The sequence below is a fragment of the Lepidochelys kempii genome, chromosome 7, assembly GCF_965140265.1.
Source record: "Lepidochelys kempii isolate rLepKem1 chromosome 7, rLepKem1.hap2, whole genome shotgun sequence".
NCBI lineage: Eukaryota > Metazoa > Chordata > Testudines > Cheloniidae > Lepidochelys > Lepidochelys kempii.
The window spans coordinates 103,395,525-103,412,496 of NC_133262.1; the positions used below are offsets into that span (position 1 = coordinate 103,395,525).

At 43.0% G+C, this 16,972-nt stretch overlaps 1 protein-coding gene across 5 annotated transcripts in view; it reads left to right on the forward strand.

The window, feature by feature from the left end:
- C7H10orf90 (chromosome 7 C10orf90 homolog) overlaps positions 1-16,972 on the forward strand; it is a 232,990-nt gene that overhangs the window by 152,034 nt on the left and 63,984 nt on the right. The gene's annotated exons all lie outside the window — the stretch shown is intronic.

Here is a 16,972-nt window from a genome sequence, read left to right on the forward strand (position 1 = left end):
TATGTCTCCTGGGTGCTGGCAGACGCGGTACGGCATTACTACACAGTAGCAGCAACCCATTGCCTTGTGGCAGCAGACGGTGCAGTACGACTGGTAGCCGTCCTCGTCGTGTCCGAGGTGCTCCTGGCCACGTCGGCTGGGAGCGCCTGGGCAGACATGGGCGCAGGGACTAAATTTGGAGTGACTTGACCAAGTCATTCTCTTTAGTCCTGCAGTCAGTCCTATTGAACCATCTTATGGTGAGCAGGCAGGCGATACGGATTGCTAGCAGTTGTACTGTACCATCTTCTGCCGGGCAGGCAAGAGATGAGGATGGCTAGCAGTCGTACTGTACCATCTTCTGCCGAGCAGCCATGAGATGTGGATGGCATGCAGTCCTTCTGCACCATCTGCTGCCAGCCAAAGATGTAAAAGATAGATGGAGTGGATCAAAACAAGAAGTAGACCAGATTTGTTTTGTACTCATTTGCTTCCCCCCGTCCCCTGTCTAGGGGACTCATTCCTCTATGTCACACTGCAGTCACTCACAGAGAAGGTGCAGCGAGGTAAATCTAGCCATGTATCAATCAGAGGCCAGGCTAACCTCCTTGTTCCAATAAGAACAATAACTTAGGTGCACCATTTCTTATTGGAACCCTCCGTGAAGTCCTGCCTGAAATACTCCTTGATGTAAAGCCACCCCATTTGTTGATTTTAGCTCCCTGAAGCCAACCCTGTAAGCCGTGTCCTCAGTCGCCCCTCCCTGCATCAGAGCAACGGCAAACAATCCTGCATCTGAGTTGAGAGTGCTGTCCAGAGCAGTCACAATGGAGCACTCTGATGGGGCTAAAACATTGTCGTGGGTGGTTCTGGGTACATATTGTCAGGCCCCCGTTTCCTCCCTCCCTCCGTGAAAGCAAGGGCAGACAATCGGTTTGCGCCTTTTTTCCTGAGTTACCTGTGCAGACGCCATACCACAGCAAGCATGGAGCCCGCTCAGGTAACCGTCACCGTATGTCTCCTGGGTGCTGGCAGACGCGGTATGGCATTGCTGCACAGTAGCAGCAACCCGTTGCCTTGTGGCAGCAGACGGTACAGTACGACTGGTAGCCGTCATCGTCATGTCCGAGGTGCTCCTGGCCACGTCGGCTGGGAGCGCCTGGGCAGACATGGGCGCAGGAACTAAATTTGGAGTGACTTGACCAGGTCATTCTCTTTAGTCCTGCAGTCAGTCCTATTGAACTGTCTTATGGTGAGCAGGCAGGCGATACGGATTGCTAGCTGTCCTATTGCATCATCTTCTGCCGGGCAGACAAGAGATGAGGATGGCTAGCAGTCCTACTGCACCATCTTCTGCTGAGCAGCCATGAGATGTGGATGGCATGTAGTCCTTCTGCACCATCTGCTGCTAGCCAAAGATGTAAAAGATAGATGGAGTGGATCAAAACAAGAAATAGACCAGATTTGTTTTATACTCATTTGCCTCCTCCCCTGTCTAGGGGACTCATTCCTCTAGGTCACACTGCAGTCACTCACAGAGAAGGTACAGTGAGGTAAATCTAGCCATGTATCAATCAGAGGACAGGCTAACCTCCTTGTTCCAATAAGAACGATAACTTAGGTGCACCATTTCTTATTGGAACCCTCCATGAAGTCCTGCCTGAAATACTCCTTGATGTAAAGCCACCCCCTTTGTTGATTTTAGCTCCCTGAAGCCAACCCTGTAAGCCATGTCGTCAGTCGCCCCTCCCTCCATCAGAGCAACGGCAGACAATCGTTCCGCGCCTTTTTTCTGTGTGGACGCTATACCAAGGCAAGCATGGAGGCCGCTCAGCTCACTTTGGCAATTAGGAGCACATTAAACACCACACGCATTATCCAGCAGTATATGCAGCACCAGAACCTGGCAAAGCGATACCGGGCGAGGAGGCGACGTTAGCGCGGTCACGTGAGTGATCAGGACATGGACACAGATTTCTCTGAAAGCATGGGCCCTGCCAATGCATGCATCATGGTGCTAATGGGGCAGGTTCATGCTGTTGAATGCCGATTCTGGGCTCGGGAAACAAGCACAGACTGGTGGGACCGCATAGTGTTGCAGCTCTGGGATGATTCGCAGTGGCTGTGAAACTTTCGCATGCGTAAGGACACTTTCATGAACTTTGTGACTTGGTTTCGCCTGCCGTGTAGCGCATGAATACCAAGATGAGACCAGCCCTCACAGTTGAGAAGCGAGTGGTGATAGCCCTGTGGAAGCTTACAACGCCAGACAGCTACCGGTCAGTTGGGAATCAATTTGGAGTGGGTAAATCTACTGTAGGTGCTGCTGTGATGCAAGTAGCCCATGCAATCAAAGATCTGCTGATATCAAGGGTAGTGACCCTGGGAAATGTGCAGATCATAGTGGATGGCTTTGCTGCAATGGGATTCCCTAACTGTGGTGGGGCCATAGACGGAACCCATATCCCTATCTTGGCACCGGAGCACCAAGCTGCTGAGTACATAAACCGCAAGGGGTACTTTTCGATAGTGCTGCAAGCTCTGGTGGATCACAAGGGACGTTTCACCAACATCAACGTGGGATGGCCGGGAAAGGTACATGACGCTCTCATCTTCAGGAACTCTGGTCTGTTTCAAAAGCTGCAGGAAGAGACTTTATTCCCAGACCAGAAAATAACTGTTGGGGATGTTGAAATGCCTATATGTATCCTTGGGGACCCAGCCTACCCCTTAATGCCATGGCTCATGAAGCCGTACACAGGCAGCCTGGACAGTAGTCAGGAGCTGTTCAACTACAGGCTGAGCAAGTGCAGAATGGTGGTAGAATGTGCATTTGGACGTTTAAAGGCGCGCTGGCGCAGTTTACTGACTCGCTTAGACCTCAGCGAAACCAATATTCCCACTGTTATTACTGCTTGCTGTGTGCTCCACAATATCTGTAAGAGTAAGGGGGAGACATTTATGGCGGGGTGGGAGGTTGAGGCAAATCGCCTGGCTGCTGGTTACGCGCAGCCAGACACCAGGGCAGTTAGAAGAGCACAGGAGGGCGCGGTACGCATCAGAGAAACTTTGAAAACCAGTTTCATGACTGGCCAGGCTACGGTGTGAAAGTTCTGTTTGTTTCTCCTTGATGAAACCCCCCGCCCCTTGGTTCACTCTACTTCCCTGTAAGCTAACCATCCTCCCCTCCTCCCTTCGATCACTGCTTGCAGAGGCAATAAAGTCATTGTTGCTTCACATTCATGCATTCTTTATTCATTCATCACACAAATAGGGGGGTGAATACCAAGGTATCCCAGGAGGGGTGGTGGAGGAGGGAAGGAAAATGCCACACAGCACTTTAAAACTTTACAACTTTAAAATTTATTGAATGCCAACCTTCTTTTTTTTTGGGCAATCCTCTGTGGTGGAGTGGCTGGTTGGCCGGTGGCCCCCGCACCGCGTTCTTGGGCGTCTGGGTGTGGAGGCTATGGAACTTGGGGAGGAGGGCGGTTGGTTACACAGGGGCTGTAGTGGCAGTCTGTGCTCCAGCTGCCTTTGCTGCAGCTCAGCCATACACTGGAGCATACTGGTTTGGTCCTCCAGCAGCCTCAGCATTGAATCCTGCCTCCTCTCATCATGCTGCCGCCACATTTGAGCTTCAGCCCTGTCTTCAGCCCGCCACTTACTCTCTTCAGCCCGCCACCTCTCCTCCCGGTTATTTTGTGCTTTCCTGCACTCTGACATTATTTGCCTCCACGCATTCATCTGTGCTCTGTCAGTGTGGGAGGACAGCATGAGCTCGGAGAACATTTCATCTCGAGTGCGTTTTTTTTTCTTTCTAATCTTCACTAGCCTCTGGGAAGGAGAAGATCCTGTGATCATTGAAACACATGCAGCTGGTGGAGAAAAAAAAAGGGACAGCGGTATTTAAAAAGACACATTTTATAGAACAGTGGCTACACTCTTTCAGGGTAAACCTTGCTGTTAACATTACATACATAGCACATGTGCTTTCGTTACAAGGTCGCATTTTGCCTCCCCCCACTGCGTGGCTACCCCCTCAACCCTCCCGCCTCCCTGTGGCGAACAGCGGGGAACATTTCTGTTTAGCCACAGGCAAACAGCCCAGCAGGAATGGGCTCCTCAAAGTGTCCCCTGAAGAAAAGCACTCTATTTCAACCAGGTGACCATGAATTATATCTCACTCTCCTGAGGATAACACAGAGAGATAAAGAACGGATGTTGTTTGAACGCCAGCAAACATACACTGCAATGCTTTGTTGTACAATGATTCCCGAGTACATGTTACTGGCCTGGAGTGGTAAAGTGTCCTACCATGAAGGACGCAATAAGGCTGCCCTCCCCAGAAACCTTTTGCAAAGGCTTTGGGAGTATATCCAGGAGAGCCGCGAATACCAGGGCAAAGTAATCCTTTCACATGCTTACTTTTAAACCACGTATAGTATTTTAAAAGGTACACTGACCGGAGGTCCCTTCTCCACCTGCTGGGTCCAGGAGGCAGCCTTGGGTGGGTTCGGGGGGTACTGGCTCCAGGTCCAGGGTGAGAAACAGTTCCTGGCTGTCGGGAAAACCGGTTTCTCCGCTTGCTTGCTGTGAGCTATCTACAACCTCATTATCATCATCATCTTCTTCGTCCCCAAAACCTGCTTCCGTATTGCCTCCATCTCCATTGAAGGAGTCAAACAACACGGCTGGGGTAGTGGTGGCTGAACCCCCTAAAATGGCATGCAGCTCATCATAGAAGCGGCATGTTTGGGGCTCTGACCTGGAGCATCCGTTCGTCTCTCTGGTTTTCTGGTAGGCTTGCCTCAGCTCCTTCAGTTTCACGCAGCACTGCTTCGGGTCCCTATTATGGCCTCTGTCCTTCATGCCCTGGGAGATTTTGACAAAGGTTTTGGCATTTCGAAAACTGGAACGGAGTTCTGATAGCACGGATTCCTCTCCCCATACAGCGATCAGATCCCATACCTCCCGTTCGGTCCATGCTGGAGCTCTTTTGCGATTCTGGGACTCCATCATGGTCACCTGTGCTGATGAGCTCTGCATGGTCACCTGCAGCTTGCCACGCTGGCCAAACAGGAAATGAGATTCAAAAGTTCACGGTTCTTTTCCTGTCTACCTGGCCAGTGCATCTGAGTTGAGAGTGCTGTCCAGAGCGGTCACAATGGAGCACTCTGGGATAGCTCCCGGAGGCCAATACCATTGAATTGTGTCCACCGTATCCCAAATTCGAGCTGGCAAGGCCGATTTAAGCGCTAATCCACTTGTCAGGGGTGGAGTAAGGAAATGGATTTTAAGAGCCCTTTAAGTGGAAATAAAGGGCTTCATCGGGTGGATGGGTGCAGGTTTACATCAATTTAATGCTGCTAAATTTGACCTAAAGTGCTAGTGTAGACCAGGGCTAATAGGAACAAAGCTTTGTGGTTCCCTATAGAGTAAATATTTGCAGTGTAGTGCTTGCCTCTGAAGAGGAATTTATTAGTGGATACAGGCTTTGCATAGTATCATTGACAGCAGCTACTCAGTCAGTTAATATATAAATCCTTCATGTTATATTCTCATGTTTTCTTGTCTTCGAGCCCATAGCTCAAAGAAGATTTATACAATGGCCACAGTGTATATTGCACATAGGATGTGGTATTTTCTTAGCATCCACATATCTTCAGGCCACTGTCTTAGTAATAACAACGAGGAGTCAGGTGGCACCTTAAAGACTAGCAGATTTATTTGGGCATAAGCTTTTGTGTGTAAAAAACCCACTTCTTGAGATGCATGGAGTGAAAATTACAGATGCAGGCATTATTATACTGACACATGAAGAGAAGGGAGTTACCTTACATAATGCCTGCATCTGTAATTTTCACTCCATGCATCTGAAAAAGTGGGTTTTTTACCCACAAAAGCTTATGCCCAAATAAATCTGTTAGTCTTTAAGGTGCCACCAAACTCCTCATTGTTTTTGTGGACACAGACTAACACAGCTGCCCCCTGATACTTGTCCTAGTAATGCTCTTTCATATTGATTCATTTTAGCAAGGTATTGAGATATAAGGTGCATTACCAAAATCCATAGCTTTTCTTCCTAATAGATTTCCCACCTAGGGTCCTTTTGTATCTCTTTGAAAGGTCACCTGCAGGCTTGAAATACTTGAGCATCTAGATGCCCGCTAATATTGACTGCATATCTGAAATCAATGAACTAGCTCATTAGAAGAGAGTGTAATCTAAACAAAATAAGCGGTTATATTTGCCTATCTCTGTAAAGAGAGAATCATAGCTATATGTTGTTGCAGGTGCATTTTGTACAGGTAGATGTCCACAAAAATGGCTCATGGATTGGACTAGACAGTGTAGGGAACTAATGTGCAGAAGAACTTAATTGATAAAATGTATTAAAAGTATATAAAAATAAATAGTTGAGTGACAGTTTCTGATAGACTTTATGCTGAATACTTTGCAGTTATCTATATAAGATAAGTAATGTGGTGTCACTTTAACTGTGGTTGATCTGTACACTGCAATTAATACAATGTGATGGTATATTGGTTGGTTTGTGCACTTGAGCAAGTAAGAAGTCTGGGTCACTTTGGTCACCATATTGGCAATGTGTCGTTCGCTGCTGCACAATTTGTTGTGGGTATATTGGAACGGATATAATATTAGTAGAGATTTATTTATGGCTATAGGGTGATCTTGACATCCCTTCACCAGTTCTGGCTATAATATGGATTACTCAGTTCACAATTTTACAGGCATTCAGAAATATTTCACAAGTTTTTATGATAGATTAATATGTTAAATTGACTCAGGTGGAGATGAACTTTATTGAAAAAAATTATTTGTTTCTCATATTTATGAGGATTGGGTAACTTCCTAAACCTTATTAACTATTCAAGTAGAGAGAGAGAGAGATCTGCGTTTCTGGTTAATGCTAATTTCATTTCACACTGAACTAAATACGAGTTTGGTGCAGTTTAATTAGCTTCTTTTAAACTTTGTGATGAAGATGTGTAATTTTAAACATGTTACATTGGTACTGTTTTTCTCTGAGCTTTATGTTGCTGTCAATGAAAATTGCTTTGTTTATTTTTTGCCTTCAAAATCTGCTCCATTTCACCTGCAAATTTTTGTCAACCTCAGGTCAAACTATCTGTTAAGAAATGAAGTGCAGATTAGAGAGACTGGACCATATGGTATCATTTCCCTCTTAAGTCATTTAGTGGGAAGGTGCAATAATGTAAACAAGACAAATCACTGCTGAGAAGGTAATTTATTTAGATTGTGTTGTCTCTAATACAGAAATGTATGATGAAGGGAAATGCCCCTAACACTTTTAAAGATGCTGAAATATGGGAAGTACTTTTTGGAATTAAATGGCAAAATGTAATGGCTCTGTAAGCTCCACTTTCAAAGAGCTGTCAGACTGCTTTTTGTAATGAATAACATTTAAAGAGAAAGGAGCTAAATTTTACATTACCTTTTTGGCAAAAAAATTAGCATTTGTTTTCTGTAAGGTAATTAGTGTCTGCTGTAATATCTACACAGGCAGCAGTACATCAGCTCTTTTGTAAAAGATGAAAAATGATGGCATCTTTTGCATATTTGAGTCATGAAAAATAATTTGTCCCAGAGAAACTCCTTAACGTTCTTGGATAATTTTATCATCTGGTATTTGGCAACCATACATTTTAGAGTAGCCATTTCCTTACTGTATTTTGATACATTATTTTACTATTCCAGAAGTGTAATGCACCTGGTTTAGAAAAAAGAAATGTGTCCTTTATTTAAGATTTCTTTTACAATAGTTATTGCATCTTTTCAAATTTAATTATGTCTTAGTCCCTTCCAAATCACATAAGTTAAAGGTCCCATCCTACCTCTCTCTGAGGCATCATTACAAAATGTTCCCAGATGGAGTCTACTGCTTAACTGATGATTTTAGAAGAGATTAGCCCCTATGTGATGGTCTTACTCATTGATGAGGTTGTATTTTATGAATTTGTAGCTGCCAAATTATCCTCTACTGTAATATATAGGACACTTCATCGTAAAATGGACTGAATTTTACAAATGACATGCCCTTTCTGCCAATCATTTGCATTTTAAATCATAATTATTTCTGGCTCACATTTCCATCAGATGAGTTTTTATTAATCTGCATTATTATATCAAATGAGCAGGTATTGTGTGTCTGGTAAAAATGATGTAAGTAAAGAACGGAGTGAGTGCAAATTGACATAGCAGAAGTGTAAATATTTCTTAGTGACTCAAGCCTTTACTCAGGGAGTTAGGTGACAACAGTAGGTTGGCTCCATTATATTTAGCCCTGGCTTGAACCATCATTCTGTCTTTCATGTGCAATGACCTTCATCGTTCTTTAAAATGAATGACTCAGCATTTTCCCCTCCCAAAAGGAATATTGTATTTTAGAGTCTTTAATTCCTGAAGGTGTTGGAAGTCTAATCTAGTATTAGCCCGCCATTGAGTCAGCTCTTTCAAGCACTGAGAAGGAGTGAATATCTAAAAAGGACCAAATAACTACATTTGTGATTTCAGTGCCATACATGGTGGAAGTCAGTAGTATTAGCCATTTATTTCCTCACACAGAGAAATGGCCTTAACCAGAAACACTCTGGGCTGAGTTACTGGCAGGTTGTTCGTTGACAGAAATCAATTTTATTATAACACTGCTTGATATTATGTAGGTTTCTTTCCCTTCCACCAATTTTCCACCAACTTAGCCACACTGAGGCTACCATAGAGGCTTGTGGAAGAGCGGACGCCACACAAGCACCCCCTGTGGCCAGGGGTGGCTCTGCAGCAGTCTGCCTCATATCCTAATTGAGTGATTGGTATATTATTGATTAACCTTTTAGAGCACAGTGATGTCAAGGGGTTCAGCCATTAAGTCAGCTACAGTATTCTGATTATCATCAGAGTGAGAGACTTGATGAGCACAAGAGAAATAACTTGAAGTAATTATACTTGTGTTTATTAATATGTTTATTTTCCAAATAGCTACTGCCAAGAATATTCTGGGTACGTCTTCACTGCTACGAACTACCCACCACATGGCTGCGGCTAGCCTGGGTCAGCTGACTGAGGCTCGTGGGGCTCGGGCTGTGGGGCTCTGAAGGTAGACATTCAGGGTTGGGCTGGAGTCTGGGCTCTGAGGCTCCATGACAGGGGAGGGTTTCAGAGCCTGGGCTATAGTCTGAATGTCTACACTGCAGTTTTTCGCCCCAAAGCCTGAGCCTAGTGAGCTCTGAGGCTGTGTCTACACTGTTTCTCCCGCTGACACAGCTACTGCCTATCGTGGAAGCAGGAGTTATTAAGCCAGTGGGAGAGCTCTCTCCTGTCGGCTTAGAGTGGCTTCACCAGAAGCGCTACAGTGGCATAGCTGCATCAGTTCAGCTGTGCCACTGAAAATAATGTAGTGTAGACATAGCCTGAAACTCAGTGCCCACTGGTTTTTTCATCTCCCTATAATATAAGAGATGACATACCCTATAGAGAGAGAGATAGTACAACATGTCCAGCACTTGTATATTCATCACTTATGTCTTCTGGTGGTAGAAACCCAGAATAGGTGGGGTGATCATCAGGTGTACATCAGTCTGGAATGTCCCAATGCATCTCACATGGCACGCAGGCCAGGTGACAACTTCTATAATAAGTTATGCTGATTCCAGCCTTTGATACATGCTTATTCATGTATTCCTCTACCTCCTACTCCTACAAAATCGCTAACATGATATAGTTAGCTACACTCTGTTTCCCCTCTTCAGAGCCCCTTAGAACTTCACACAGTCTTTCCAAATATAAAGCCCTTTGCTGGGTAAATTTATTACAAGAGTGCCATGCATGAAAATCATAACAAAAGTCCAAAAACCATAATCCAGAGTTCCCCAGCACAGTTCAAATATTATATCAGTCATCACACCAAGTACAGTTCTGGCATCTCTCACAAGGGCTTGGCATTCCAGTATGGCTCTGGTGTCTCTCACCATACCCCACCTGCCCTTGTATCTGGGGTGCTTCTCTGCCCTGTTTTTCTTAACATGTATGGTTCTAGCTCTTGTTTGAAGACATCAGCAGGCTCACCGTTCCATCATTCCCCAGCCTTCAGTCCTTTCTGAACCTCTGGTTTCAACTCTCCAGCTCAGAGAGCCAGCCTCTCAGCCTTCAGCTCTCTCCAGCCTTTTCTAGCCATGGTTGTCTGGCCTGGGGAAATTTGTAGGTGACCAGCCCTTTCCCCCTCTCTCCCCCCACCCCCAATGCCTCCCTGCCTTCAGCTTTCAGCAGTCTGATCTGGCTCCACTGCTCACTAGGGAATTGGTTACAGTATGTATGGTAACACCCATTGTTTAATGTTCTCTATGTATATAAATCTCCCCACTGTATTTTCCACTGAATGCATCCAATGAAGTGAGCTGTAGCTCACGAAAGCTTATGCTCAAATAAATTTGTTAGTCTCTAAGGTGCCACAAGTACTCCTTTTCTTTTTAGGGAATTATAAACACTCTCTGAGGAGTGTTTCCTCCATGAAGATCTGACCCCAGCCTCTGCTCTTCTTCTGAAGTCTCTCTACTTCTTTTGGGGCTTTGGGTGCTGAACTCTCTGATCCCTCTGGCGTCTTTTCTTCTGGGTTTTGAACTTCTTTGCTTTTGGGCTGTCTCTCATTTACAACTCCCAGGGGAAGCTCCGACATTCTCATTACACCAGCCTTGGGAGCACCTGGACTGGAACAGGAGAGCTGGGCCCAATTTCATTTAAGGGAACATCCTCTTCCCCTCAGCATCCAGAGCTGAACTGAAAGCAATCCATGGCCCAAGGCCAGTGGTCCCCAAACTGTGGGGCATGACTCCCTAGGGAGGCATGGAAGAACTTTATGGGGCTTCAGCAGGGCCTACGCCAGCTCCCACAGGGTGTGGGCAGATAGCGCCACCCAGCCCTGCTCTACCCCAGCCTCAGCCCCCAGCCGCAGCTGTGCCCCGGCTCCTCTCCTGCCCCCTCTCCTGGCTGTGGCTCAGCCGCTGGCCCTTGGCCCCCCACTCTTGGCCCCTGGCCCCTGCTCCTGGTCATGGCTCAGCCCCCACTCCTGGTCTCCGGTCATAGCTCTGCTTCTGACCCCCCACCCCGTCCATGTCTCCCTGGACTCAGCTCTGGCCCCAGCCCCAGGCCCAGCCACGACTCCACTCCCAGCCCAGGGGGTGAGGACATGTTCTGTTGCTGGTGTGGGGGAGTGAGAGAAAAAGTTTGGGCACGACTGCCCTAGTCACACAGTGACATGCTTCCCTCACAATTGCTGTGCCTTCAGAGTCCCACTCCTGCACTGCGGCCCTGCCTTTTTTGACATCTTCCACATGGTCCCATCCTCCAGATCCTTACCACTTCACTGAGATACCTGGGGCAGTACAGACATCTAAGGGCTGTTTCTTCAGGCTGTCTGATACTATATCGGTTACATTCAGGTCACATTTCCAAGATCTTCTCCCTAGCCAGAGGGCAGGAACTTACTTTTTCTTTTAAATGAAAGCTTAAACTCAGAAGTAATCATCTGGCTCTAGGAACTTGGGAAGTAAGCGTTAGCCTCTAGCGTTTCTACTAGGGCTGTTGATTAATCGCAGTTAACTCACACGATTAACTCAAAAAAATTAATCACGATTAATTGCACTGTTAAACAAAAGAATGCCAATTGAAATGTATTAAATATTTTTGGATGCTTTTCTACATTTTAAAATATATGATTTTAAGATCATCAGCATGGACGCATGTCCTCTGGAATGGTGGTGGAAGCATGAAGGGGCATACACATGTTTAACATATCTCTTTAGCGCATCTGGCACATAAATATCTTGCGACGCCGGCTACAACAGTGCCATGCGAACGCCTGTTCTCACTTTCAGGTGACATTTTAAATAAGAAGTGATCAGCATGATCTCCTGTAAATTCTAACCAAACTTGTTTGTCTTAGCGTTTGCTGAACAAGAAATAGTACTGAGTGGACTTGTAGGCTCTAAATTTTTACATTGTTTTATTTTTGAATGCGGGGGGAGGAGGGTTGTACATAATTCTACATTTGTAATTTCAACTTTCATGATAAAGAGGTTGCACTAAAGTACCTGTATTAGATGAATTGAAAAATACTATTTCTTTTGTTTTTTACAGTGCAAATATTTGTAATAAAAATAAATATAAAGTGAACACTGTATACTTTGTATTCTGTGTTGTAATTGAAATCAATATATTTGAAACTGTAGAAAGCATCCAAAATATTTAAATAAATGGTATTCTATTATTGCTTAACAGTGCAATTAATCACAATAATTTTTTTTAATTGCTTGACAGCCCTAGTTTCTACTTTAATCCAGCCCTGTCAGTATGATACAAGTAATTCCCATTACTTTCAAAAGGGCCCCAGTAATAAGGTAGGACAATTCAGAAGGAAGCATGGCCTCGTAGGTAGAGCACTGGACTGGCACTCAGGAGACCTGGGCTGTATTCTCCACTCTGCCACTGGCCTTTTGGGTGACCTCAGATAAGTCACTTCTTCTTTCTGTATCTCAGTCTCCACATCTGCAAAATGGGGATAATGATACTGACCTCATTTGTAAAATATGTTCAGCTCTACAGATGAGAGGAGCTCTATGAGAGCTAGGTATTATTATTTTATGATATTGGGTCTTATCCTCAGCTGCTGAAATCAGTGTAGCTCCACTGAAGTTAATATAGCTATACTGATTTACCCTAGCTGAGGATCAGGGCCATTACCTTTTAAAAGAAATGGCATAACTAAAAAAGGCAACTCTCTTTGAAATAAACTGATAGTCTGAAAATCTCTGTAAAGCTCCTAAACCCACACACCATATCTAAAAAACCTGCACCTACTCCCAAGGCACAGCCACACCTGGTCCTCAGTCACCTATTTAAAAATGCCATAGGTGCATAGATTGTCCATATATACCAAACGAGGTGGATTAGTCTGTGTTTAGGTGCCTATTCAGCTTTAAAAATACTGGTCAAGTGTCTGTATCAAACGTACTATCGCTAATGCAGTAATGCATCCTATGCAGTAATGTGATACTGAATAAATGTGGTAACAAGTTACGGATCTATATTGTTCCTCCAAAGAAGCATTTATGCACTTGGGTGTCAAAAAATTAACCCTTTAAAATCAAAGTGCTTAAGAATGGTTTGACCTTACACGATAGATGTATAATACCCAATTTTAAAATTGACCAAATACTTATTCACATTAATTACATTTTCGCTTATTTCACAGATGTTTTAAAATAAGACTGTTTTAAAAAAATGAAACAGATCCATAAAAACCCTATATTTCAATCTGTTAAATGAGGTAACAACCTCCAGAAACCAAGCAATTCCATTATGACTAAGATACAGCACTTAATTCACCCAGTTATGTCTATTATTATAGTTGGCTTTGAACAGTGTGTGACCTTACATAACTTCAGTACGTGCTGTAAAGACTGGTAACAACAGAACGTATAAAGAATTGTGCAAGAGAATATTTTCTTATACTCCTTGGTTTCTCAGACCCTTGACATTATTTGAACTTAGTCTTTGTGATTAATTAAAGCTAAAGTAATGTATGAACCTCAGGTTAATCTATTAAAGATTATTTTAATTAGTAAAATTCTAATTTACAATAAATTCTACCATAGTAAAAGTCAGCACTATATCCTCAGCTCTTCTAGTATTGCAATAATTTGTAATGAATCAGTGTCTGCATATGTACCAACACCATCCTTGCCAGCCAAACAGCAGACTTGTGGCATGGAGAAAAGAAAACAAGAACTTTGAGCTCTAAAAGGAAAAAACAGGCCTCTACATGTCACTTTGACCTAAAATAATGTTGGTTGTCACTTGATGTATTTTATCTTCTCTATGGGCTGGCCATCAGAGGGTGCTCTGATCCCATGCTTATAACTTCACCAGCTGGGATCATGTTGTTCTCCATTTTTTTCCTGCTGTATGGGAGGTCTGTGAGATTATCCACAGATAAGCTTTTTGACTGTGTGGAAAACATGTCAACTATGCAAACTAATGGAAAGAACAGCAGATCTTTCCAGGTTTTTGAAATTATGAAAAATAATTGTTTTGTTATGCAGCAGCATAGGCTGATACATACATGACACACAAAAAATGTAATGAATACCTTCTACATGTGTTCTGTTTGTTACAGATTTTCAATGCCGTACTCAATTAATACTGTCATTGCAAAATTATTGTTGTAGATTTATCTTTCAAATATACTTCACTCATTAGAAGACTCTCCATTTTAAAACTTTCTCTTCCTCTGATATAATGTTACTGAACTGCAGCAAAGCCCATCAATCATTCAGGCTTTTATAATATCTCAAACAAAATGCTCTGTTAACCCAAGGATGGTGTTTAGTTTTCTAAATAACCTGACGTTGTGTAAAGGCACTTGCAGTTATTCCCAATTGATCTGAGGCTCTGTGCACCACCTATAGGGTGATACTCCCATGTCTATGGGGACAAATCCAAGATGTAGTCACGAGAGCTGATCAAAAGTCAGAATACTATCCTGTGCAAAATTCTGATATTTTGACATTTATTTTCTTCCTGAATTGGGACAAGAAGTCAAAATATTGAAATTTTTCACAAAACAAAAAGTTCAGAAGAATTTTTATTTGGAAATGTTGCAATGCTTTGTATTGACATTTTGGATCAAAACAAAATGTTTCAACCTTCCCCATTTGAAATGGTTTGTTTCAAGTTGACATTCATCTCTGCATCTGCTTGATCTCCTATGGCGCATGTTTCCCACGAGGAAACCTGGCAGCTCAGCCACAAGGACCGAATGTGATACATCATGGATGTAGAATGAGGACATGAGGGACCCAGAACTACAGCTCCCATGAGAAGCACAACAGCTCAAAGACGTAGAGATTAATGCCAAGCCAAACTGAAGTGTTGCAGTCAGATTTTCCTGACAGAAAATAGCACCAAAATCAAATTTTGGCTGTTGAAAAGAGACTTAAGTAGGATTCAGTGCATAAACTTTGTGCTGGCTCTCTAAACAGGGGTGATTTTTTTTCCCACAGTGCAAAATTCATAGGTCTTGACTTCACACACAGCAATAATTTTTTTTGAAAAATGGTAGGCAGAACGAACCCTTTTTCTCTCCTCTTTTCTCTTTTTTATCTTTAAATACATCCGAGAGGCTTCATATAAAGGAGCATATCAATCAGCTATCCCTTTGGCTCATATGAGCCTGAAAATCTTCACCTTGTGATCATAGAAACTATTCATGTTCTAAAATTATTCCAGCCTAAGGCTCAGCTTAACTGCTGCAGAAGTCACTCCCTCACCAATACCCGAGGGCCTGATTCTCCAGCATATCTGCTAATGATTACAATCCCATGTAAGCATTATACTCAGCAGTAAGTATTTCCAAGACTGGGTCATCAGCCTACAGTACTTGTACTCCATGTCAATCTTTTAAATACTGTATATTGGCCTGAAGACTTTCCATGGTTCCTAATCAGTGAATTTGCCACTAGTTATCCTTTCAGAAAACCACCATAATGACTTAAGAAATTTCCTAAGCAGAGTATACCTGCTTTAACTAGTTGTCATAAAGTTATGTTATGGCTTGAGACTCTCAGCTAAATTCTGGTCCCATTGAAGCCAGTGGAAAACTGTCATTGAATTGAATGGGACCAGAATTTGACTTTGAGTGGAAGTTGGGATTGACAGAATACAAATCACTTTTCAGAATGTGATACACTTAGGCTCTATGGGTGCTTAGTCCATAATTCTCCATAGAGAGAATCAGTGAAACTTCCAAGCTTTGATTAATACATGTACTTAAAATAGGAACCAGTGGGCTAACTGTACAATGGCCACCCTTAAAAACATTCTGTTTTTGCTTTCTTAGACGAATATATATGGTTACCTTAGCACTTACAGGATTAACATTATCTAAACTGTTCACTAGTTGCTATAGGAAATACTTAAAATAATGCAACCTGAGGTAAAAAAAAATTCATTCTCCAATGCATTGTAAAGAATAGCTGACAAGTTTTTAAGGGTGACCACTACAGTAGTCACTTAATAAGTGATTGTACATGTGACATATATTCAGCATAGGGTGACAAGATAGCAACTGTGAAAAAACGGGATGGGGGTGGGGGGTAATAGGCGCCTATATAAGAAAAAGTCCCCCCTAAAAAGAACAGCTGGTCACCCTAATTCAGCATAATTAATCAAAACAAAGGTAAAACAATAGTGAGGGCAAACTACTAGAGAGATGCTATTGAGTCAAACTTAAGCACCTAACTCACTTTTGTGTTTTGAAAATCCTCCCTTAAAATTGTACAAGACAAAATTTGACATTTGTAACATCAATACAAATATTACCATGATTTTTAATGTCCTAATAGATACAGATATTTTTAAAAGTATGCATTGCAGTGTTTTCAGCCTTAGCATGAAAATATTATTACATGAGAACATAAAGGATGAAGAATAAGCTGACAAGAAAAAATGTACCCAGGCAGAAAGAAATGCAAAAAGCCAACGGAGAAAGCACAGTGTAAATGGTAAATTAGATTTGTAAAATTCTTTCAGTTTGAATAGTGCATCGGTAATAAGGGGGAAAAAATCATCTTTTTTTAAAATACACAGTGACAAATTCTCTGCTAGCATAACTCTACTGGTTTCAGTGCACTGATGCCAGCAGAGAATGTAGCCGGTGATGTTTAACCCAACAGTCACTCTTTAAAAGACCAGTCATGAAAATACTCATGCATGGGAATGACTTCTGGCCAGTTGTGAGTCAAGTTACTTGCATATGTAAATGTTGGCAGTATTGGCCTCAAATCCATATGTTTTAATGCTCATGAGAAGATGTCACATTGCAGAATAGGAAAGTCCCTTAGGAGATAAAAAGTATAATCTCATTTTCTTTGCTGCTTATTTTGCTGTTGAACGTGTC